Below are 9,633 nucleotides of genomic sequence, written 5' to 3' on the forward strand. Positions count from 1 at the left end.
TCACTTGTGTAACGGGAACCCTCATCAGACCTTATGGGGATGTTGCAATGATGACGATGAATAGAAACACATCCAGCATGGCAGTCAGCAGAGGGCACCCCGATCCTCACATTTCCTATCGTGGTTCTTCTTTTCTGCCATGAACAGCAGCTCTTGGCATGTTTCACTCATCAGAAGAAAGCAGTGGGCTCGGCAAGTGGAAGAACACAATAAAAAAGAACATCCCAACTGTGACAACAGCAAATTTCAGGTAAGAGATTAATAATTGAGACCCCAGTTGGGTACCTTTATCATGTAGAAAAGGAATGAAGGAAACATTGGTGATGTCATTATTAATCCAGGAAGAACATGAGAAGAAATATACAGCAATTTAAATGAATCAAATAACAAAAATAACTAGATATTGGAATTAACACAAATAATGAAAGCCTACAGTAGAAAAAACACATATGACAGAAATCTTACAGAATGAGAAATTTAAAAATATTTCTTGATCTTAAACACATATATTTATTTTTATTATGAATCATTCAAGTGAAAGAAAATTACAAATACACCAGTGGAGATCTTGGTACCAATCAGTCAACATTATCAAATTCACTTATATCAGCATTACTAGGTGTTTTTATTACAATATTTAATACAAATATATTTGAAGTCCCTATATCATGTATTTATACAATCTTGATTACTTTACTTCCAAAACATACCATGACACCAACCTGATATACGAAATTCCCTCTGCACTTTTTACTGTATTTAGTAATATGATACCACAAAAATTGCACTGTTTAGAATTTTAAAAACATTTTTGAATATGAACACACCAGATATGTCATTTACAGTTGGCTCTCTCATATAATTTGTTTTTTGATTCATGTGGTATTTAGTCCAGCTGCATTAATATAAAAACAAGACAATAATCAACTGTATTTAAATTAAAAAAAAAAAAGAAAAATTTGAAAAAAAATCCAGGAATTATCTTACTATACAGTTCCATCACAATTCATTTTTCCATGTCCTAATAGGAATTATGCCTACTGCCTCTCTCTCTATATAATTATGAATGCAGACACAGTCCAAAGTCATGCATGAGGAAAGTCATTGTGTTCAAGATAGTATGCCTCTAGAAGTGGGAGAGGGGAAAGAGAGGGTAATTTAATAAGCGCACCTTCTGTAGGCATATTCCAAGGCATAAACTTGGAGGCAAAGCTGAAAACTTTTCCTCTAAGATCGGGAACAAGACAGGGATGTCCACTCTCCCCACTGTTATTCAACATAGTGCTGGAGGTCCTAGCCACAGCAATCAGACAGAACAAAGAAATACAAGGCATTCAGATTGGTAAAGAAGAAGTCAAACTGTCACTATTTGCAAATGACATGATATTGTGCATAAAAAACCCTGAATAATCCACTCCAAAACTATTAGAACTAATATCTGAATTCAGCCAAGTTGCAGGATACAAAATTAATACACAGAAATCTGTTGCATTCCTATACACTAATGATGAACTAGCAGAAAGAGAAATCAGGTAAACAACTCCATTTACAATTGCATCAAAAAGAATAAAATACCTAGGAATAAACATAACCAAGGAAGTGAAAGACCGATGCCCTGAAAACTACAAGACACTCTTAAGAGAAATTAAAGAGGACACTAACAAATGGAAACACATCCCATGCTCTTGGCTGGGAAAAATTAATATTGTCAAAATGGCTATCCTGCCTAAAGCAATCTACAGATTCAATGCAATCGCTAGCCAAATACCAACAGCATTCCTCAATGAACTGTAACAAATAGTTTTAAAATTCATATGGAACCACAAAAGACCCCGAAAAGCCAAAGCAATCCTGAGAAGGAAGAAAAAAGCAGGGGGGATCTCGCTTCCCAACTACAATCTCTATTACAAAGCCATAGTAATCAAGACAATTTGCTACTGGCACAAGAACAGACCCACAGACCAGTGGAACAGAATAGAGAATCCAGATATTAACCCAAACATATATGGTCAATTAATATATGATAAAGGAGCTATGGACATACAATGGGGAAGCACAGCCTCTTCAACTGCTGGTATTCACAAAACTGGACAGCTACATGTAAGAGAATGAAACTGGATCACTGTCTAACCACATACACAAAAGTAAATTCGAAATGGATGAAAGACCAGAATGTAAGTCATGAAACCATAAAGCTCTTAGAAAAAAACACAGGCAAAAATCTCTTCGACATAAACATGAGCAACTTCTTCATGAACTTATCTCCCCAGGCAAGGGAAACAAAAGCAAAAATGAACAAGTTGGACTATATCAAGCTGAAAAGTTTCTGTACAGCAAAAGACACCACCAACAGAACAAAAAGGCACCCTACAGTATGGGAGAATATATTCATAAATGACATATCTGATAAAGGGTTGACATCCAAAATACATAAAGAGCTCATGCACCTCAACAAAGAAAAAACAAGTAATCCTATTAAAAAATGGGCACAGGATTTAAACAGACACTTCTCCAAAGAAGAAATTCAGACGACCAACAGACACATGAAAAGGTGCTCCACATCGTTAATCATCAGAGAAATGCAAATTAAAACCACAATGAGATATCAACTCACACCAGTCAGGATGGCCACCACCCAAAACACAAACAACAACAAATGTTGGTAAGGATGTGGAGAAAGGGGAACCCTCATACACTGCTGGTGGGAATGTAAATTAGTTCAACCCTTGCAGAAAGCAATATGGAGATTCCTCAAAAAACTAAAAAACAGACATACCATTTGACCCAGGAATTCCACTCCTAGGAATTTACCCTAAGAATGCAGCAGTCCAGTTTGAAAAAGACAGATGCACCCCTATGTTTATCGCAGCACTATTTACAATAGCCAAGAAATGGAAGCAACCTAAGTGTCCATCAGTAGATGAATGGATAAAAAAGATGCGGTGCATATACACAATGGAATATTATTCAGCCATAAGAAGAAAACAGATCCTACCATTTGCAACAACATGGATGGAGCTAGAGGGCATTATGCTCAGTGAAATAAGCCAGGTGGAGAAAGACAAGTACCAAATGATTTTACTCATCCATGGAGCACAAGAACAAAGCAAAAACTGAAGGAACAAAACAGCAGTAGACTCACAGAAACCAAGAACTGACTAACAGTTACCAAAGGGAAAGGGACTGGGGAGGATGGGTGGGAAGGGATGGAGGGAGAAGGGGAGAAAAGGGGCATTACTATTAGCAGACATAATGTGGGGAGTGTACACGGAGGACTGTACAACACAGAGAAGACAAGTAGTGATTCTACAACATCTTACTAAGCTGATGTACAGTGACTGTAATGGGGTATGTGGGGAGGACTTGGTGATGGGGGTAGTCGAGTAAACATAATGTTCCTCATGTAATTGTAGATTAATGATACCAAAATAAAAAAATAAAATAATAAACGTGAAGGCAATACAATAAAATGTCAGCATTCATTCATTCTGTACTGATGTGAATGAGGGGTGGGCATATGCATTTTTAAAATCACAATATCTTTTCTTTGTGATTCTGATGTACTAAATTATATAAAAAAAGAAACATTAAAGAAATAACATGTTTTCTGCTACTTTTACTTAAAATATTTGGTAGTTTTTTAAAGAACAGGTGGGCTAGGAAGGAACTAGAAATCCCAGTTTCTTGGGCGACCCTCTTATTCCCCAGATTGGCTATGGGGACAAAACAATAGGTGTTCTACACAATCATGTTATGAAGAACCAGGAAAGAGAATTAAAGATAAATATCAGCAAAGCATTTCCATATCACCACTCCAAGAATTGAAGTAAATATCAGAAAATTTAACAGAAATTCTGTCTGAGATGGGGAAGATTTTGGCTCTGGAGGAAATGCACCCTTCAGAATGGGGTTAGGACACCAGGAGAATGAAGACCAGGGAGCACTGGTGCCATATGTGGGATGTCCAGTGCACTGATAGTGAGGCTAGAGCTCCATGGCCTACTGGGTTCTGATCATTTTAAGCATGAATTCGCCTCACTACCTCCATAGAAAATAATTTCGGTAAAACACCTCATCTTATTTTGAGCACATTAACTCATGGGTTTGGGTTACCTGGTTCACTTCACTGAGGACTGATGCTCAATGCATCCCCTGGATGTGGCAGGTGGAGGTCTGTCCTCAGGAAGGGCAGAAACCTTGAGTGAGGCCCCTGGCTCATGATGAAGCAGGAGAATTCCTGGGAGAAGCCTCAGGTGTGTTGGTTGCTGACTTGGTGGAGCTGTTGTGTGAGGTGGTCACAGACGGACTCTCTGCATCTCTGGGGGCTCAAAATCCCAAGTCCTCATTAGCCAAGCCAGTTTAGTGTCATTCTGATCCCAGAGCAGTGCAAACCCTTACAGACCAAATCTATAGACAGTAGGAATTCAGGATGGCTGCATCCCAACTATTTTTTACTCACCTGTGTCTGTTTACCTGGTTTCACTTGCCTTGCATTTATATACACACACTATTCTTTAATTAATTTTGTGTTCTTTTTATAGTTACAAACAAAGGCATCTTTGTTTCTGTAGAGGCCAAGATCAGGCTGCCCCAAGATGTGCCACTGGGACTTGCATATTGTCTCAGAGCTGAAAGCAATCAAGGCCCAAAAGACTCAGAATGAAAGTTGACCTCTCCCCTCAGTTTAATAAAAATATTTTTCTGGGTATTTTTTATTGAAGTATCATTGATGTACAGTATTATACTGTACAACATAGTGATTTGACAGTTATGTACATTATTAAATGATTACCTGACTAGTGCATAAAAACAATTTAGATGGAGTCCCTACCATAGTAGGACAGCCATCCCCATAGGTAACTACATTCTAATGTGAATAAGGGGTGGTAGACAGGAAAGGCTGTGGCTAGGCTGTACCTTCCCTCTCTGTGTGCCATCATTTCTGTGTGGCCCAGCAAACACTTTTTGCCAAATATTTACTCTTTCATATTCCTGTGATTGGCTCCCTTCTCCTTTGTAATCTCAGGCCCGTCCCCTCTTCTCCTTCCTTCAGAATGACAAGTAGACCCCTGGTCCTTACTGTCTTTGGCATTTGTAGCTATGAACTCCTCCTGCATATGAAATTAAACTTTGTTTTTTCCCCTGTTATTCTGTCTCCTGTCAATTTGATTCTTAAACAAGCAGAAGAACCTTGAGCAATAGAGGAAATTTCTTCCTCCCCACATTCCAGAAAAGGCTCCCTGGGGAATCTGAACCAACCTCACTGTTGGCTTGGAGGGTGCACATCAAGAAACCCAAGTCCAATTTTAGGTGGGAAAACATACTTTTATATGGCGGTATAAATTTTTATAAATACAGTTAAGGTCTTTTAAGCAATGTTTCCTAGTAAGAGTCACCAGGCACCATAAAAAATACATTGTCATCTTACATTAAGTTTTCATAAAGAAATAAAATAACACATGTATATGTGAAGTCTCCCCCCTCCCACTTCATTTTCCACATTCTTGATAATTTTTCCCTTCCCAGAGGGAACCACTACATTGACCTTGATATGAGCTATTTCCCCCTGCATTTTCAGTATATTTCATGTGAAAGTGGGTGGCTTCAGGAAACACTACCCCAAAATATGGCATCTTGGCATATCAAAAATTTTAAGTCAAAGAGGTTCTTAAAATATCAGAAGCAAGAAGTTCACTCGGACATTCTCCAGCATGTTTTCCCTGAGCAAGTCACGAAACCTTCAGGTGAGCCCTCCCGGTCGGCAAAGGCAGCGAGTATCCTTGTAACCAAAGGCAAAGAGCACAGGGAAGAGCTCCGAGAAAGGCGGCCTGCTCGGTGCCCCCCATTCCCTCTGACCTCTCGTACTTCCACACGACTTCCCACTCTTCATCAGACCTAGCACACAGATACTCATGTCTAACTGTTTCTTCTGGTCTCCATTTCCTGTGAATGCCCCCACGTCATGTAAAACATATGTTAAATAAATGTGTACGCTTCCTTCCTAATAATATTTGTCAGTTCAATTTTCAGACCCAGTCAGGGGACCTAAGAGAGTAAAGCAAAACGTTTTCCTCCCTGTCTTGTCAAGGGGTTTCAGGTTTGGCAAGTTCACTATAGATTCAGTGAGAAGGAGGAATAACAATAGAATATTCTTGGGGTAAAAGTGTTTATCACCCAGATTTATTCTCCCTGCGATACTCCAAGCACTAGAATCACGTCTGCAATAAACAGTCTGCAGGTCTGCAGTCCTCCTTCATCTCTGCCTCCATCCAGGGCATCCAGAGCACTGGGCGGAGCAGCTTATATAGTGACTCAGTCAAAGCAGTTCATTGTCTATGGGTGTGGGAGCAGGAGCCTGACAGGGGCCAGTGACAGCACCAGGTAGTTTAGGTTCAGGTGAGGATCCTGGCCCAGGGGACTCAAGTGTCCCCACACTCCCTTATGATACTGTCCATAATACATCCGTACTCTGTGCTTCAGTTCTTCATATGCTGAAAATGTCATTTAAAACTGGTGTTTAATACATTTTGTGATTCATCACTCTTGGTGCATTTCACTCTGGGTCATCAAATTTAACTGTGTGATGTATCATTTATGACATAATTTTCTCTTTTAATGTAGGCATTTTATGGGCACATATATATTATACATGTATGTATATTCTTATGCATATGCATATATATGCACATATATTTGTTTACATATATGTTTATAATATATGCACATTATATAGATACATACATACACATATACATATTTATGTAAGAAAAATTTAAAATAAACCCTGGACACAAAATTCATGACTGGTGGTGTGAAAAGTAGAGGAGAATGGAATAGAATATAAAGAACATATCTTCTTTCTGTATTTTGACATTAGGAAGATAATTCGAATGTCAACATGTTAATATTTGGAAATTCTTGATTTTTTGCTCCTATTCTGTACAGCTCTGCATCTCTAAGTATCTCGCATGCCAATAGGGACACCAGGGGAGGGCAGGTGTAGCCTGTAGGGTCAGTTTGGTTGTCCACCTTGTTCCCCCTCCTCCTCATCATGGGAACAGGTAACGAACAGAGACATCTCCCATAAAGTTATCAGGGAGAAAGAAGGAATGCAAACGTAAGAAGAAATTGACCTGCATCCCTATGGTCTCCAACTATTAGACAAAGACCTCTCCCTCTCCACTCCCAAACATGACCAAGGAGACTTAAAATTACCTGAATTATAACACTAAAGGGAAATCATTTAGTCCTCCCCGGGATATTGAGATATAAAAATCAAGCTTTGTGCAAAGTCATTTTCCCTGGGTTGTGGCTCAGTTATGCTACATACTGATAGTCACAGAAAAAAAACAACAGACCCCAAATGGAGTTATTTGTCCCCCATGACAGCAAAACCAGACTTAGTCACAGTTTTAACCTGTCCCAAGAACATGACCTCTTAACGGTTGATCTGGGATTTCCTTACCAGAAGTAGAGACATAATCTGCACAATAAACCCTGCCAGTCCCTTCCCCCAAAAGAGATGTCCTAGCCTGAAATAATCCATCTTTTTAAAAAATTTCCTAATAACTTCCTTGCCCCGCATTCATGCCTATAAAACCTCCCATCTCTCTACCTGCTGGATAGGATGCTGTCAATTACTTGCTTGATGAACCAATTAGGTCTTCAAATGACCTCAACTGAATTTTGCCTTTTAACATGCCCAGTGTACAAATTGACAGTTTATTTATCACAGAAGTGAAGTGGGATTAAGGTAACAGGATGGACTATTTATTAAAAGGTACAGAGCCATAAAAATGAACTTTATTCCTGCCTCACATCAAAGACAAAGTAAATTGCAGATGGAGAGTTTTGTAGCCAAAACTAAAAATTCTTCAGATTCAAGTAACTAGGGATTTTACAAATAAAGTTATTATGAAAAATATGGACAAAGTTAACTATGTCAAAACTAAGCAGTTCTGTTCATTCATAAACTCAATAAAGGATATGTATAAGCAAACCAGAGAACTAAAGGATAAGCAATGCACATGGGTAAGAAGAATTAATATTTTCAAATGACTTTCCTGCCCAAAGCAATTTAGAGATTCAGTGCTATCCCTATCAAAATTATAACAGCACTTTTCAATAAACCAGAGCAAATAGTTCTAAAATTCAAATGCAACGAAAAAAGGCCCAAATAGCCAAAGCAATCCTGAGAAAGAAGAACAAAGCTGGGGGGATTATACTCCCTGACGTCAAGCTATATGACAAAGCAACAGTAATTAAAACAGTATGGTACTGACAGAAGATTAGACCCGTCTATCAACAGGAAAGAAAGAGGGAACTCAAATATAAATGCATGCATATATGGTCAATTAATATACAATATAGGAGCCATGAATATACAATGGTCAAAAGATAGCCTTTCAATAATTGTTGTTGGAAAAACAGCTAAGTGTAAGAGAATGTAATTGGATTACTGCCTAACTTCATACACAAAGGTCAACTGAAAATGGATCAAAGACCTGAATACAAGACATTTAACCATAAAACTCTTAGAAGAAAGCAAAGGAAAATATATCTTGATCAAAAGCATAGAATAATATTATTCCAGAGACATTTCCTCAGGCAAGAGAAACAAAATACAAAGTGAACATCAAACTAAAAAGCTTCTGCACAGCAAAGGACACCATCAACAGAACAAAAGTAAACTACAATATGGGGGAATACATTCATAAATGATTTCCATAAGGAAAACATGGTAAATATACACAATTGAATTTTATTCTGCCATGAAGAAAGAAAGAAATCCTGCTGTGTGCAACAACATAGATGGTTCTGGAGGGTATTATGCTAAGTGAAACAAGCCAGGTGGAGAAAGACAAATACTGTATGATTTCATTTATTTGTGGAACCTAAAATAAAAACAAAAAAGTTGTAGTAGATTCATTGCAGTAGACACAGAGAAGAGACTGGTGGTTAGCATGGGGGAGTGGTTGGGGTGGGTAGAAAGAGAGAGTGAAGGGGATAAACAGCACGGAAATTCTCAATCATAATATAAGTTGGTCACAGGGATTGCAGTATACCATCGATTCTGCAACATCTTTTATGTTGAGAGATAGTAACTGTACTAGTTGGGTTAGGATTTAATATTATGGGTAACTGTTGATGCACTGTGTTTTCTACTTGAAACCAATATAAATTGTGTATCAGCTCTACTTCAATAAAAAAATAGTATAAACTGAATCAATGTTGTTGATAAGTCAACTAAGTGAAGGATTGAGAATTAAACAATGGGTTTTTAACAAGGTAGAGAAATGTGACGACTCTTTAAGAATATATGAGTGGGCCAAATTATTGCTACTGCAGGAAGATAAGTGAACAGCCTCCCCCTCTACCATCCTGTTGGTATCATTCTCTGAGCACACTCTAGTGTGTACTCTGTAATCAGTATGTACTAAGCATGAACAGATATTTCACTATTATTGTAGAATTACACAACCAATGTTTCCCAATTTCATAATAATTGCATCCACATATACCTTACAGAGTAAAGATTAAACTTATGGGTCTTGTAGTCAATAATGTTGCAGTAAATATCAAATTGTCATAAACGTGGTTAACCTGTGGTACAATATACTATTGGGATTCAAA

The sequence above is a fragment of the Manis javanica genome, chromosome 13, assembly GCF_040802235.1.
Source record: "Manis javanica isolate MJ-LG chromosome 13, MJ_LKY, whole genome shotgun sequence".
Lineage (NCBI taxonomy): Eukaryota > Metazoa > Chordata > Mammalia > Pholidota > Manidae > Manis > Manis javanica.